Source organism: Crotalus tigris, unplaced genomic scaffold (assembly GCF_016545835.1).
Source record: "Crotalus tigris isolate CLP2741 ecotype Arizona unplaced genomic scaffold, ASM1654583v1 scf7180000018354.2857554, whole genome shotgun sequence".
Taxonomy (NCBI): Eukaryota; Metazoa; Chordata; class Lepidosauria; order Squamata; family Viperidae; genus Crotalus; species Crotalus tigris.
In genome coordinates, this window is record NW_024096961.1 from 305916 (window position 1) to 321516 (window position 15601).

The following is a 15601-nucleotide window of genomic DNA, read 5'->3' on the forward strand; positions in this document are numbered from 1 at the left end:
TGCAGAGGTTATCTAACCCTCTCTGTCTCTCTTCCTCCCCCCCCCAACCTCCTCCCATTTTACCCTCTCTTGAGATTTCCCATTTGGAGCAAAAACAAAAAAAATCAATAGTATGCTTTTGGGCTATTGCCTCATCTCAAAATTACCTCCCCCCCCCATATATGCACAAAGAAAGGAAGGGAAAATGAGGAAGATGGACACCCCCCAAGCAGTTAATATTGCTTTTTAAGTGCAAGATATATATATATATAAATCTCAGAATATATATATATATATAAATACACACACACACACATACTTTAACATACATTCTTCATTAAAATAAATCCCACCACTTTGTTTATTGGGATTAGAAAATGCCACGATCTTCAGGCAACCCAATGTTTAGTGAATACTTGCCTTTGCTCTCAGTGGTTGAATTAATCCTGTGATTAATGTCTTCAAAGCTCAGGTCAAGGAGACCTGGAGAGGTCCTGTCTTAGTTTCTCCAGTCCCGTTTTTTTTGCTTCCCTGTCAATGAAGACAGAAGGTAGATAGAAAGGGAAATTAATTAGGCTATAATTTCACTGAGTGTTTGCAAATTGAGTGAACTGAACTAGATGCCACTAGATGAAAGCTGCACCATCATCCTACTCTGGAACAGGCTGATGTGTGCAAAGACCTCTGAAAATCCCGCCCTCCTACAGCTAGGAGAGCAAATGCAGTGTTCAGGGGAGCTACCTTTATAAAGCACCTCTGAATTGCTAATTGAGGACAAGCTCATCGGGGATAAGTCCCTGTTTTCCAAATCTACAGTACTCAAAGTACACTGTTAATGACAAGTTACAGGGTGGCTACCGTTCACCAAACTCCATCCTATCTGTGACAGTCTTAAACAAGGCATCGTGTAGAGATGGGGAATCTGTGAATCTCCAGATGATACTGAATTATAGCTCTCAGTGACCCATCCTATATGCCCAACAGTGAGTGAGATGGGAAGCTGTATGTGGGAAGTCACAAATTTTCCACTCCCAGATTAAAAGAAGTGACCTGAATAAATATTTATTTAAAGCAAGATTATCAAGAGAACAGAAGGCAAACTTGTTGTCAACAGTCAAAATAATATCCTGGCTCTCAGGGATAAGTAATGGGATGCCATCTAGTCCAACATTAAGTGGATTTTCAAATTGGTGCTTTCTAGATGTGATCAACTACAATTTCCCAAAACATGTTGGCCAAGGGTGATGGATGTTGTAGTTCAATAGAACAGGAGGACCTGATCTTACCAAAAGCTGTCCATGTATTAGCTATCCTGTTTTTCCATCCCCGTCTGAACAATGATAATATTAAAGGGATAAAGTTTTATCCTTAGGATTGTAAAGAGATCTTTGGCTTTTTCAAAATAGGCTAAGGGTTGCCTATCCTGCAGTCTTTATGTCTCTGTCTCTCTGAAACAAGATTTAACTGAAATAAATAAGAACCCACGTACCTATTTTGGGAGCCCAGTAATTTTTTTACCCTTGCCGTTTAAAAGTACAGCAGCAGCGTTTTAGATTTGTAGTTATTTCGGAGTAGCAAAACTGGAATTATTAACCACATTTATTATATGGTTAAATCTTTAGTGTCTACAAAACTTTAATCAGTTAGCCCTGTTGAATAACTCAGCATTCATGTATAGCTTATATATTGATGCAGCTCCAGGTAGGGTGGGGAAATCTGATCTAAATTAACTTTATGATTGGCTATCCATATGGATCTTTATAATCCCAGTAACGTTGTTACAAAAAAAAACAAAAACAGAGAGAGTGAATAAGCGAGAAGGTGCTATGGTTTTATTAAACTTGAGAGATGTCATTGATCCCCAAGGATCCATTCCATGTTGCATTCCCTTGTAAACAAGCTTTTCCATATGAAATTCCTGATTCTGATCTGGGACTGATAAAACATTTTTATCAGACAGTGGCGCTCTTTGACCTATTTAAAGTTATTTTCAGTGTTAGCGGGAATCTGGATTCATGGTAATAGTTGTTCATCATAAGGCTGTTGCTGCAGATCAGAAGACAAAGTTGCATAAATGAATGCACAGCAATGCAAAAGTCAGGGGAGCATCTGTTTTGTAGTATAAACACTTACCTGTTAGCCATTTTCATTCTCTTTGGAACCTATATCTGAGAGACCAGATAATCAAGAAGTAAGTGAGAGGCAACAGAGCTGACATAGCATCTCCAGTATCTGCATCAAAACTTTGGTTTTCTCCTTGCTTACTCCTCTGTGATAAAATGGTAGCAAACTTCAAAAGATGTAAATATAATCAGGAATAAGACCTAATATCTGGAATAGGGAAGAAAAGCCAACTTTCTTTAAAAAAAAAATTCATTCTTTTTGAAGTCCCATCTTACACTTTTATTCTTTTATTGATATTTACACATAAATTCTATTTTAAAGAGGAACTTTACCTATGCTAAAGCTGAATTCTTCCTCCCTTCAATGAAATACATTTGTGGGGAAAAAAGAGACTGAACCTCCTAAACATTTATCTTCTGGGACAGAACAAAATAGCATCATATATACATGCATATATACAAGTATACAGAGATGACAAAAACTACTTCAAGAAAGGGTCTCTCAGAGTATTCTAAGTTGTTGTAAATGGCTCCCTTTGGAGCAACCTTCTGCTCCTTGGGCTTTCGTCATCCCTGGATAGTGTTACTATGCCAGTATTGACAACTTATATTGCGAAGAACAACATTTTTAGCTTGGAGAAGGTTGGTTTAGAACCAGGGGTAGGCAACCTTGGCTCTTTTATGACTCGTGAACTTCAACTCCCAGAATTCCTGAGCCAGCCATGCTGAGGGGAAAGGGAGAGGTTTCCAAGCTGAGTCATGCTGGCTCAGGAATTCTGGGAGTTGAAGTCCACGAGTCATAAAAGAGCCAAGGTTGCCTATCCCTGGTTTAGACAGTGTGTTGATTTTATACTCTTCTACTCATTATCCCAATGGCAGCAAATGAGGTGTTGATTGATTCCAATAGCCCCAAAGTCATTTCTCTTGATACTAGCTTAGTTCTCTGGCTCACCTGATTATTATTTTTTTTAATGATTCTTTTAATTAACCAAAATTAAATAGAAAAGCTGTCAGGCAAACCCATCAGTTTCTAGCACTTTTAGAACATGACCAGTTAGGGCAGGGGTAGGCAACCTTGACTCTTTTATGACTCGTGGACTTCAACTCCCAGAATTCCTGAGCCAGCATGGCTGGCTCAGGAATTCTGGGAGTTGAAGTCCACGAGTCATAAAAGAGCCAAGGTTGCCTACCTCTGAGTTAGGGAATACAGAGCTCAGCTTCTGGAAGTTTTTCCAACCTCTTAAAGTAGCTCCATTCTGGGTCATGTGACCAAGAAAAAGGCGGGGTTTAGAATGAAAAAAATTGGCAACATTTCAGTTTTCTACCTTATTCTCTCTCCCAGAAAGAGGCACTATAAAAGTTTTGGTTTGGTTTCTTTTCTCTCTCTCTCTCTCTCTCTCTCTCTCTCTCTCTCTCTCTCTCTCTCTCTCTCTCTCTCTCTCTCTCTCTCTCTCTCTCTCTGCAGCACCTAGTTCAATCTGGCTCATTTTCAAGTTTGATCTTTCTTTTCTGGTTTGGTCCAATTCTGGACTATAATTCTGCTGATGGACAGACAGTCACAGAGACAGACAGCCTCCAAATCCTGTTTATATAATTTCTTTCCAACATTCTTTTGCATTGGAAAGAATAACAAGATAGGGGAAACCGGGAAAGGGATCTGTATTTCATTCTTTGTGATAAAAGTGTTGCATTTGTTGGCCCAATCTTAGGGTCAACATGTGTTGCCTCTGTTTGAGTGTGGGTATGATGGTCTTAAGGGGGCGTGATGATTCAGCGGTTGAGATGCTGAGCTTGTCAGCTAGAAAGCCGACAGCCTGGATTTGAGACCCATTACTTGTCCCAGCTCCTGCCAATCTAGCAATTCAAAAGGATGCGAATGCGAGTAGATAGATAGGTACCACTTTGATGGAAAGATTACTGCATTTTGTACATTTGTACTGGCCACATGCTGAGGGAAACATCTCTCAGACAAGGCAGGCTCCCTTGGCTGAGAATCGAAGATGAGCACCGCCCCCTTGAGTCAATCAAGGGGAAACCTTTACCTTTTTGTTGGAGTTACCAAGAAGGATATACTGTATATGCATTCTATATGTATTTGCATTTTTTTTCCTCTGCATCTGTGTAATGTGTGTGGTGTATGGTGTGTGTATTCATTGAAAAGCTCAGGAGGTGCTGCATTTGCTCCATTCTAGTTATGTGACCAAGAGGGAAGAGATTTAAAAACTGAGCAATAGACACAATTCTACACAGTTTCCCATAGGGAAGTGTTTTTGGGTATTATTTTCCTGTACTGCCTCCTCCATATCTAGCCCATTTTCACCCTTTCTGTTGCTGGTTTCTCTTCCCTTTCCGTCCCTCCCCAGAAAACTTCCATTTTACTCACATTACTTTTTAGAGAATTATCTTGCTGATGGAGAGACAAGGACATTTGAACCTATATATATACATACACATACACACACACACACACACACACACACATTCACACATTCTTCATTGGGTTGGCTAGTATAAAAATGATAACTGGCAACAGCTCAGTGCTTTGTTTGGATTATTTATCATATGGCATGTTTATGTCATGTTTCAATAAAAACACAGGAGGTAAAAATACAAACTATGAAATATAAAACCTCAAATATTATAAACGTCTTATCTAGATTACAGATATACTTGTGCTCCATTTGCCATAATCAGGAGAAGAGCAAAGTCCCCATTATAGGCTGTCATTATATGTTGAGCAGTTTGGAAGTTTGACTGCCATAGATAAAATTAAAATAATAGAGAGTATTGGGAGTTAGGAGAGTTAAATAAATGCATTATGAACAGCCATACTCATAACTATCATGATAATAATATTTCAAATGTGCTCAACATCCCAAACTGTTTGTCTACCCCTACATTATAAGCAATTTCTTACAGACGTTGGATACATAATAGAGGATTGGTTCTGTCCAAAGAAAAACAAAGTGTTTACACATAACCAGGCAACTAAACAAGTGATATGAAAGAGGGCACTGAGCAAGAAACATTAATTTTCAAGACACGTGAAATCAGACAGCACTGAAAGGTCTCTAGAATCAGCTACTGACATCTATCTAGCCTCATAAGTTGTTATTGAGTCTACTTGTGTATGTTGCTTTGATCTTAATTGCAGCTTAGTTTTCCTAGAGTGCAAGTAAATAGAGCATTATGTGAAGAAAAAAAGAAAAGGCACAAAAAGAGAGGGGAAAAAAAGGGGATTGATCAAAAGGGATAAGCTCTTGTTCCTTCACTTAAAGAGATATATTAGCCTGGGCAGGAATAAATTGAAAACTTAGAAACAAAAACTGAAAATCGGGTTAAGAATGCTTTTTTACATTTAACCATCTGGTCAAAATGGTTCAAATGGTTTCAACAATAAAAATAAGGAAGTGTGGTTTATTTTTCTAAAAAAAAATCAAGGAAGTTTGGAAACCAAGTTTACAAAATTATACAACGCCACAAAAATTAGAGTCTCTCTCCACTCACATAAGCAGTGATTGCTAAATTACTTAGCCTTCGGCACCCATGGGGGAAAAAACTGGGTTTAAGGGGAAAGCAATCTGATTTTTCTACCATTTTGGTTATAAATATAGCATAATGGTCCAAGCTTAACAAAGTGTATACGTATTTATACTAATAAATAATTTTTAAATATTATTTTTCCCTTACATGTGTGCCCAGCTCCAATTCTTTAATGTTGTTTAAAGAGAGGTGGTAAAGCCCCTACTCTCCAGATTTTACTGAACTATTAGCATTGATTGGTGCTGACTGGGAAGTTATAGTTCAGCAACATCTAGCGCAGTGTTTCTCAACCTTGACAATTTTAAGGCATGTGGACTTCAACTCCCAGAATTCCACAGCCAGCATTGCTGGCTGTGGAATTCTGGGAGTTGAAGTCCACATGCCTTAAAATTGTCAAGGTTGAGAAACACTGATCCAGTGGGTCATAAGTCAATGCCCATTCCTTTTAATTATTGCAATACATTATGTTGCATTCCAACATTATTGCAATACATTATGTTGCATCTAGTCTAGGATTAGATAAATTAGTCCCTTCTAGATATTTTGGACTATAAACTCCTATTGTCATTGGCCATCCTTACTGGACTTAATTTAGCTCCTTACTAGAGCTAAATTTTAAAGTACATTAATTTACCTACCCTGATCTACCCATTACATTACAAGCAGGAAAAAAGCCCTATAAGAATGTAACATAAGGTACCAAGAAATGAATGAGGATGAAATAAAGTCCTTGTTTAAAGACAGTAGGGAAAGTATGTAGGTCATAAGCTTCTGGGATTCCCTATCCGTAATTACTGTAAGAGGTATCTGCATTTCCTTTTGTGTAATGAAATAAGATGCCACTACCTGTCCCCCTCTCTTTCCCTCTCTCTCTGGTGAGTATGTCTTTGCACAAGAACTTTGTTCTGAGGGATTAATTGGACCTCTGGCATATGTGTTGTCTGTAGATAACTATGTGTGTGTTGGAGGGTTCTGCTCTCCCTCATATTGAATTTGGGTACATGGGTGTAAATGCATGCATGGTGAAGCATAAGTAGGCTGCCTATACTCAGCTCTGGTCATTGGCCAACAGAATGGTGCTTAGAATGGAGTAATCACCAACATTCTGAGCTCCCCCCCCCCTTGCCTAGTGCTACTTTCTACTGCTTATGAGTTCAAGTCGTCTTTGCCTCATTTCTTTCAACCACAGGGTTAGAAAGAATAAAAAAGGATATGTTTAGATAAATTGTTCTCCCAAAAATATATTTCAGGTATGTCTCAAGAAATAAAAAGACACTTTTTAAGGCAAACCATGGGCATATAAAGTAAGCTCCTCAGCATAAAGGTAAAGTATGTCTTTTTCATGCAAAAGGTTGCAAGCTGAGTCCCTGATTTCTTGGCTAGAATAGGTTGGTAACATGGTTGAAAATGTTCCTTGCTTCAGAGACTAATAACAGAAGTCAGAATAGAAAATGGTAAGCTAAGAGATACATCAGATCAGTTTGGGTCTTTCTGCTCTTATTAAACCACCCCAAATCTGAAAATGTGGATCAATGCTTGCTATGTCTCAACTGCACAGTTTGGCTTTGGAAAAAAACATTTATATAGCAACATTGGTGGTTACAGTTGACGATTATCTTTGACAGACATGCTGGTTTCCACATGCAGTAAGTAGCTGGGCTGGGCGTGCCTTGGATTCAAATTTAACTTAAATGAGAATATTACAATTCATATGGTTGCTCTCCTTCAGTCTGATTTTAGAACAGCAACTCAGGATGCAGCTCACAAGCCATTGTCAACATTTTAGGGTATACCTGGATTTCGGAATGATTACAGGCAGATGGTTAAGAGATGCTCTATGGTGCTCCTTAGAAGAAGGTCAGATCTGAATTTGAAGAATTAGTAAATGTTGAAGTTTCAAGAATAGTTAAATAACTAGACATGAATGGACATATTTATTTATTTATTTATGAGACTTATATACCGCTTTAAGTGCAAGCACTCTCTAAGAGGTGTACACCAGTAAGCAATGTATATATATATATTTACATTGCCCCCAACAATCTGGGTCCTCATTTTACCTACCCTGGAAGGATGGAAGGTTGAGTCAACCTTGAGCCGGTGAGATTTGAACCACTGACCTGCTGAACACAGTCAGCTAAAGTGGTAGTACTGCAGTACTGCATCCTAACTGCTGCGCCACCTCGGCTCAGCATACAACCTTAGTCTTAGCAGTGAAAAAAAAATAAAAACAAGAAATCTAATTTCTTGTGCAACTGACTTTTCAAAAGGAGAAAGAAAATGATGCTGTCCCTCAAGAGAACTAGTTATATCTGTATAGCATAGCTCTGCTGGAGTATGACATTTACAGTATTTGCTGCAATCTATTTATTCACAAAGGGGTTCAGAGAATAATGTGATTAATGTTTCACAAATCCATGAGAGATTATGTTTGTTAGACTGTGATACATTTTATGGAAGACATACAAAATATATGTATTCTTTTTTGTTTTTTGCCATAAAAGGTGGGTGGAGTAGCTAAAGATACATCTGGATTGTGCAATTAATGGCTTTTTAAAAGCAGAACATGTTGGCTAAGATGAAATACCTCTGAAGAGCTCTGGAATTTCAGGTATGTATCTGTAAAATATTTTCTTCCAATGTTATGTGTTACTGTAATGTGTGGGGTAATAATGAAGCTTAACAGCCCAAGGCATCAGTCACTTTTCCTAAAACTGAACCCTAAAATGCATCCCCAGAATATTGCAACAGGAGAATGTATTCTGCTAGTAGTAGGAGGTTTGCAAACCAGGAGTATGGTTGTTTGAATCTTGTGGAATGAATGAGTTTAGATTGGAAACTTGCTCTCTGTCTATTCAAGGAGGCAAAGATTATTATTATATCTACAACTTCAACCTGATTACTTTCCCCAGTAAAGTCTTATAATGATGCTGGAAAATAATTTGAAAAGAGATGTGTTCAGAGAACAGAACTAGCTCTGATGAGGTTACCTAGTGTAGTAGTAGTAGTAGTAGTAGTAGTAGTAGTAGTAGTAGTAGTAACAATAATAATAATAACAACAACAACAATAATAATAATAATAAAGTTGGAAGGGACCTTGGAGGTTATCTAGTCCAACCCCCTGCAGAAAACCCTATACCATTTCAGACAAATGGCTGTCCAGTCTCTTCTTAAAAACTTCCAGTGTTGAGTAAACCATCAAGTTCAGAGAGTTCCAAGGACCCCACAGAATAGAAACATAATAGATGAAAGGGGATGATTTGTTTTCCCATTTTAAAAAAATAAATAAAACACTGTTTGCCCATAGTAATAGCCAAGATGGGAAGACCACAGCTGTTGGTCAACAACTACAATTTCACTGTTTTTTTCTCCGCTGATTTTGTGGCAGTTTTTGTAATAGTCCTTAAGCAAACAATGTGGTCATTAAACAAATCAATGCATTCCTTGGTTGTTTCCATCAAAAAACATAAATCATGTCATATGACTGCAGAATAGTGCAACCAGCCATGACCCAGTGAGCTGTTTGCCAAGCACCCAAAATGCAGTCATGTGACCATGTGGGGGCGTGCAGCCATCTGAACTCCAGAACCAGGTTATAATACTGTTTGACTGGGGGAGGCTACACTGTAGTTTTGAATGATTACTAAGTGACTGGTCATTAAGCAAGGACTATCTGTAAGAAATATTAAGCAATGGAAATGGAGATGTCAGGCATAGGTAACCAGGAACAAGAGTTGAGTTCAAAGCATTAAAAGCTTATTACTTGCTACCTATTAACAATAATCTGATCTGCTAACAGTCAAGACAAATTGGTGCTAGATAAGAGTCAACAAAATTCATGGGGAGGGATTAGACTTAGATCCTCTTGTGGCTGTGCAAGGATTCCAAACTGATGATGTGTTTGACTCTGCCTTCAGGTTCAGCCTGGTCATCACGCTATTGGAAACAGGTAGCTGAGAACTCAGCTGAGAAAAGAAGCATAAGTTTATTATTATTATTATTATTATTATTGTTGTTGTTGTTGTTGTTGTTGTTGTTGTTGTTAGTTTGTTTGCTTGTTAAATTTATTTACCCCTCCCATCTTGCTGTGGGGTTACTCTAAGCGGCTTGCAACAATAAAAAAGAAGAAATGTCATCAAGAGTGTAAACAAAAGAGAAGTAAGATCGTAGAACAATAAAATAAACAATGAAAAAAGAGCACAATGAGAATACATCAATATGATGACCAAAAAGATGGATGGGTGGAAAGCAGAGAGCATAGGTGGGGAGGTGGAGTCTGCCATTAATCTAGCAGCCACCTTCAGCATGGAACTCCCGCATTTGGACCTGCAAAGCCCGGTGTTTAGGTTCTTTGTAGAGAGGTAGGAGGGTGGGGGCAGGTACAGTAAGAGGCTCCTAGAAGTGGGCACTGTAGCAGAGAAGGCTCTTCTTCTGGATCCCAATAGTCAGAGTTCTTTGACTGACTGGATCCAAGCTGGGCCCTCTCCGCCTGCTCAAGTAGAATGTGCTTGTCCTAGCGGGATGAGGTGATTGATCAGGTAATCGGCACCTATGCCATTAAGGGCTTCATTCAGATTCAAGGTAACTGAATTGCTTTAGCCAAATGGCATTGGTGTCATTAGAAATAAGTGATTTGTTTATAGTTATTTCAGTCATCTTGGAGCATACATGCTTATCGCTGTAAGAAAAAAAAAACAGTTCTAGAAGAGGTGAGCATGCTCTGAAAATGTTTTGAAGAATTGTTTCAATGGTTCGCAAGTGTGAGACCAGCCCCTCTCTTCATTAAGACAACTTGATTTTAATGAGGATCGAAGAAGGGCTATATTTATACTACACAACATCCAAAGTGTTCCAATCACCTTCGAAGTACGCATAGCCTCATGTCTACTATCCCATAACCTGCCTAAGTCATAATGAATTTTCTTTGGGAGTTCATGAGATGTGTCAGAAAGAAACAATAGAGGAATTCTCCTATTGCACATAGCCAAGACCAAACATATTGTGTTTTAGCACCATGTGTGCATATTGCTTAATGATGGTGCCAAGATTTGGTAAGCCCTTGACAGAATAATCTCCTCAGAGGCCCCTTGGTTCACTCTGTTGGTTTATTTGATTCTCAATCAAAGATATCTTCACTTGGCAAGTGAAGATTATTGCCTATCTCCGTGGACTTTACATCCAGAAAAAGTATCTGTGGCATTGAGGGGAAAAGATTAGGGATCTCAGGATTGTTAGGGAGCCATGCAGGGATATGGAAGGAAGGGTGTACTCAGTGTGCCCAGCATTTTTTTAGCTGTTTCCCTCTGTATAAAAGTGCACTTTCTTTCAAAGACCCAGTTCTTAAATTCATTATATTTTTAAAAACCTGAAATATAAAATAGAAACAAAGCTACAACCAGGACTATCGCATAAGTCAACTTCCTAAGGATACTTGAGGAGTTAAGTGGACTGTGGTTGTGTGCATGTGTCAAAGTGTTATTTTGGATATTGCCTTTGGCAGCATTAATTATGTGGGTTTGTGCCCACATTTTATGGTGAATTAATTTTTTAAATGTTCATGTTGATAATTAAACCCTTCTCTATTATTGCACAAATGTTTTTCTTTTTCAAATTATAAAGAGGGAACACAAATAAGTTGCCCTATTTGAGAAACTTTAAAAGGTGTTTTCTTCTCCAGTTTTAAAAATGTTTTTGTAGTCTTTGGCTGAGCTGAATCATGCCGCTTGACCACCTACACTTTAGCAAAAGGTAATTCCACTATTTTTTATGAAGCTCTTACATTGCTGGGACCAGAATGGGACCAGAAGAAACAAAGAAAGTGTAATTAAGGCAAGGATGGGTTTTGTTTGTTTGTTTATGCCAAACATTTTCTGGAATGCTTACATGCCTGACATTCAGGGACCTTCAATTATGCTAAGATTATTTTGCAGGGTGTATGGGTTGTTAAAGATTCTTTTATGATCAGGAAGAGGAAGAATGTCACTCATGCCCTTGTCACCTCAAGACTGGATTACTGTAACGCGCTCTACATGGGGCTACCCTTGAAGAGCGTTCGGAGGCTGCAGTTGGTTCAGAACGCAGCCGCGAGAGCGATTGTGAGCGCGCCGAGGTACGCCCACGTGTCACCTATCCCCCGCGAGCTGCACTGGCTTCCTGTGGGTCTCCGGACGCAATTCAAGGTGTTGGTTATCACCTTTAAAGCCCTTCATAGCATAGGGCCAGGTTACTTACAGGACCGCATTCTGCCACATAGTTCCCAGAGACCGGTGAGGTCCCATAGAGTGGGCCTCCTTCGGGTCCCGTCGGCCAGACAGTGTCGGCTGGCGGGCCCTCGGGGAAGGGCCTTCTTCTGTGGTGGCTCCGACCTGGTGGAATCAACTTCCCCCCGAGGTTCGAACAACTCCCACCCTGCCGGCCTTTAAGAAGGCTGTTAAAACCCTCCTGTTCCGGCAGGCCTGGGGCTGATGTCCCCGGGGGGGGCGGGATATGATCGGACTCGCGGTATGACTGTGGTATGACTGCTTTATTTTACTGTTTTATCATTGTTTTTAACTTTGTACGCCGCCCTGAGTCCTTTGGGATTGGGCGGCATATAAATACTGTAAATAAATAAATAAATAAATTCTGGAAGTTGGGGACAACTACTGTTTAATATCTGCATCATGTTATATGTTATAGGCATACCTGTTTATGTAGCTTATAGCGCTCATTAAGTGGTTTGCTGAATAAAATGAAAGAAGGGAGGCTGTGTTTCAGTACAAAAGACTTTGCCTGTGAGGTAACTTCAAGAACTGTTCATCACCTTTAGAAGACTTTTATTTTAACTACATAATACTAGTAGCTGGATATAATTAGTGTAACCAAGTTTCATTGCTTCATAATAAGATATAGTGTTAAGTTATGGGGAAATCTTAACTTTCAGAGATTAGTAGAACCTTCTCCATCCCGACAGCCACCAGATAATGACTGGGAATTCTAGGACTTGTAATAGGGATCCAATTTGGGTAAGGCTGGGCAGTGTCATTTCCCATCTTAGTGGGCGAGGGAAATATATTTTTAAATAACTCGGTCTGTCACCAACATGCTGTGAACAGATTGTGCGTAGCGACTCACCATGCAGATTGAATTATTTCTATCCTTGCAGGTTTCTTTCTCTCTCTCTTCTTGAGCCATTCGTAGTGACAAGATCCACATGAATGGCTTACCACACAGAGACAGCCCCCATGTGAAGCAATTTAAGCAATCCATATGTGGTGGGCCCTGACATCCCTGGCCTTCATTTAGAGAAAGCGATTAATTCACTCTGCTGGATTGAGCAAGCGGAGCAGAGTAATGGGAGGAGGTGGGGAGGGAAGGGAAGGAGACCTATGCTAAAATTTTGGAAAGCTGTGGAAATCACCCTCATGGATAATTTTTCACAGCCTCTTGCAAAAGAAGAAGCTGTTCACAGGGCACAAGTGTCAGAGAAGGAAAATGAGCTGGTGGCTGAGGTGGGGAACAGATACCTTTTTTTCCATGTTGACACTCACGAAAGGATTGCCCCAGGCCACAGGGCAAAACAGAGCATTGGCCCAATTACATGGAAACCAGAATGCTTACCACCCTAACAATGTTGCACTTTGTAGATAACTTGGATTAGCTACCTGATGCGACCACATTTTTTGTATATCCTTGATTGGCAAGATAATAATATAATAATAGTAAAGTTGGAAGGGACCTTGGAGGTCATCTAGTCCAACCCCCTGCTCGGGCAGGAAACCCTACACCATTTCGGAAAAATGGCTGTCCAGTCTCTTCTTAAAAACTTCCAGTGTTGGAGCATTTACTGCTTCTGGAGGCAAGCTGTTCCACTGATTAATTGTTCTCACTGTCAGGAAGTTTCTCCTTAGTTCTAGGTTGCTTCTCTCCTTGATTAGTTTCCACCCGTTGCTTCTTGTCCTTCCTTCAGGTGCTTTGGAAAATAGCTTAATTCCCTCTTCTTTATGGCAGCCCCTGAGATATTGGAATACTGCTATCATGTCCCCACTTGTCCTTCTCTTCTTTAAACTAGACATACCCAATTCTCGCAACCGTTCCTTATATGTTTTAGCCTCCAGTCCCCTAATCATCTTTGTTGCTCTTCTCTGTACGCTTTCTAGAGTCTCAACATCTTTTTTACATCGTGGTGACCAAAACTGGATGCAGTATTCCAAGTGTGGCCTTACCAAGGCATTGAAGAGTGGTATTAATACTTCACTTGATCTTGATTCTATCCCTCTGTTAATGCAGCCTAGCACTGTGTTGGCCTTTTTGGCAGCTGCAGCACACTGCTGGCTCATATTTAGGTGATTGTCTACTAGGACTCCGAGGTCCCTCTCACAGTTACTACTATTGAGCATGGTGCCACCTATGCTGTACTTGTGCATTTGGTTTTTCTTGCCTAAATGTCGAACCTTGCTTTTTTCACCATTGAATTTCATTTTGTTAGTTAGTGCCCAGTGTTCAAGTCTGTCCAGATCCTTCTGTATCTGGAGCCTGTCTTCTGGAGTGTTGGCTATTCCTGCCAGCTTGGTGTCATCTGCAAATTTGATAAGTTCCCCATCTATCCCTTCATCCAAATCGTTGATGAAGATGTTGAAGAGTACTGGGCCCAGAACAGAGCCCTGGGGCACCCCACTACACACTTCCCTCCATATAGATGCAGTTCCATTGAGGACCACTCGCTGATTACGGCCGGTCAGCCAGCTACGGATCCATCTGGTGGTGGTTCTGTCTACCCCACATTTTTCTATCTTGTCAAGTAGTAGGTTGTGATCTACTTTATCAAATGCCTTACTGAAGTCCAAGTAAATTATGTCCACAGCATTCCTCTTATCCACTAATTTTGTCACTTGGTCAAAGAATGCAATAAGATTTGTCTGGCATGATCTATTTTTGACAAACCCATGTTGGCTTTTAGTAATGACTTTGTTTTTAAGAAGATGTTGGAAGATGGAGTGGAATAGGGGAAACCAGCAACAATGAAGTGAATGGTGGTTGTAAGCAGCCACAAAATCAAAAGTCAAATTCATTTGAGAAGATTAGATTTTGGTTCAATAAGAACAACTGCTTTTTGGTGCTTCTCCAAGAATAGATTGTTTTAATGGTTCCCAGAGCATTATCTCACTTGCATTTGACTATCTTCTTTCTACTACATTCCTTGTTTTTTTCATATCATTTTTTAAAAGTCTGCTAAGCAAAATATTAATTGCTTGAAAAGTAATATAACTCTTATTGAGTCAGTTTTGCCTTTTAAAGTTAAGCTGCTTCTTTTATAATGCTCCTAAATGGAAATGGCAGAAACGTTAATCTGGAGTGGGGGATGGGCAACAATGGCCCCTTTACGACCTGTGGACTTCAATTCCCAGGATTCCTGAGGAATTCATGCCATGCTGGCTCAGGAATTCTGGAGTTGAAGTCCCCAGGTTGCCGACCACTGCACTCACCATGTTAGTGCCTTTGTTAGTGAAGCATTATATTCTTAATGAAAATTAAATTTCTTAGCTGTGTTTGAGTAAAGAGCTCAAAGCAATGGCCTATGGCTTAACTTTCTTATTTTATTCAATTTTCTGTCTATAAAATATTTTACCCTTTCAAAATTTTGTGTTAGGACGGTGCATTTCAATGTGTTCAAGAAGATCCATTCAAGTATTACCCTGACTTGCATCTTCTATCTCTTTCCTTTCTATTCCATTGTCTTCAAATACCAGCCTGTGGTTATTTTTAGTCTTAGATAGTTATATGTACAATCTATTTGACCTTTAGGTATTTTTATATCACTTGGGGTTCTTCATTGATGTAGTTACCAACAAACCAGAATATTTATTGGATTTTAAAGGCCATACTCCTCCTGCCTTGTTCTTTCTGTCTAGTCTGAGTTGGAATTCAATGAACCATTAAAGGCTGTATCTTCAGGAGTAGAGGCCTAAGGACAAAAT

General features: G+C 39.5%; 1 long non-coding RNA gene across 1 annotated transcript in view; it reads left to right on the forward strand.

The window, feature by feature from the left end:
- The window catches only part of LOC120311350, a 67325-nt gene that overhangs the window by 153 nt on the left and 51571 nt on the right, over window positions 1-15601 (forward strand). The window contains exon 2 of the long non-coding RNA XR_005557595.1: window positions 8150-8256. This is a non-coding gene — a long non-coding RNA (uncharacterized LOC120311350). The remainder of the gene's footprint in view (window positions 1-8149; window positions 8257-15601) is intronic.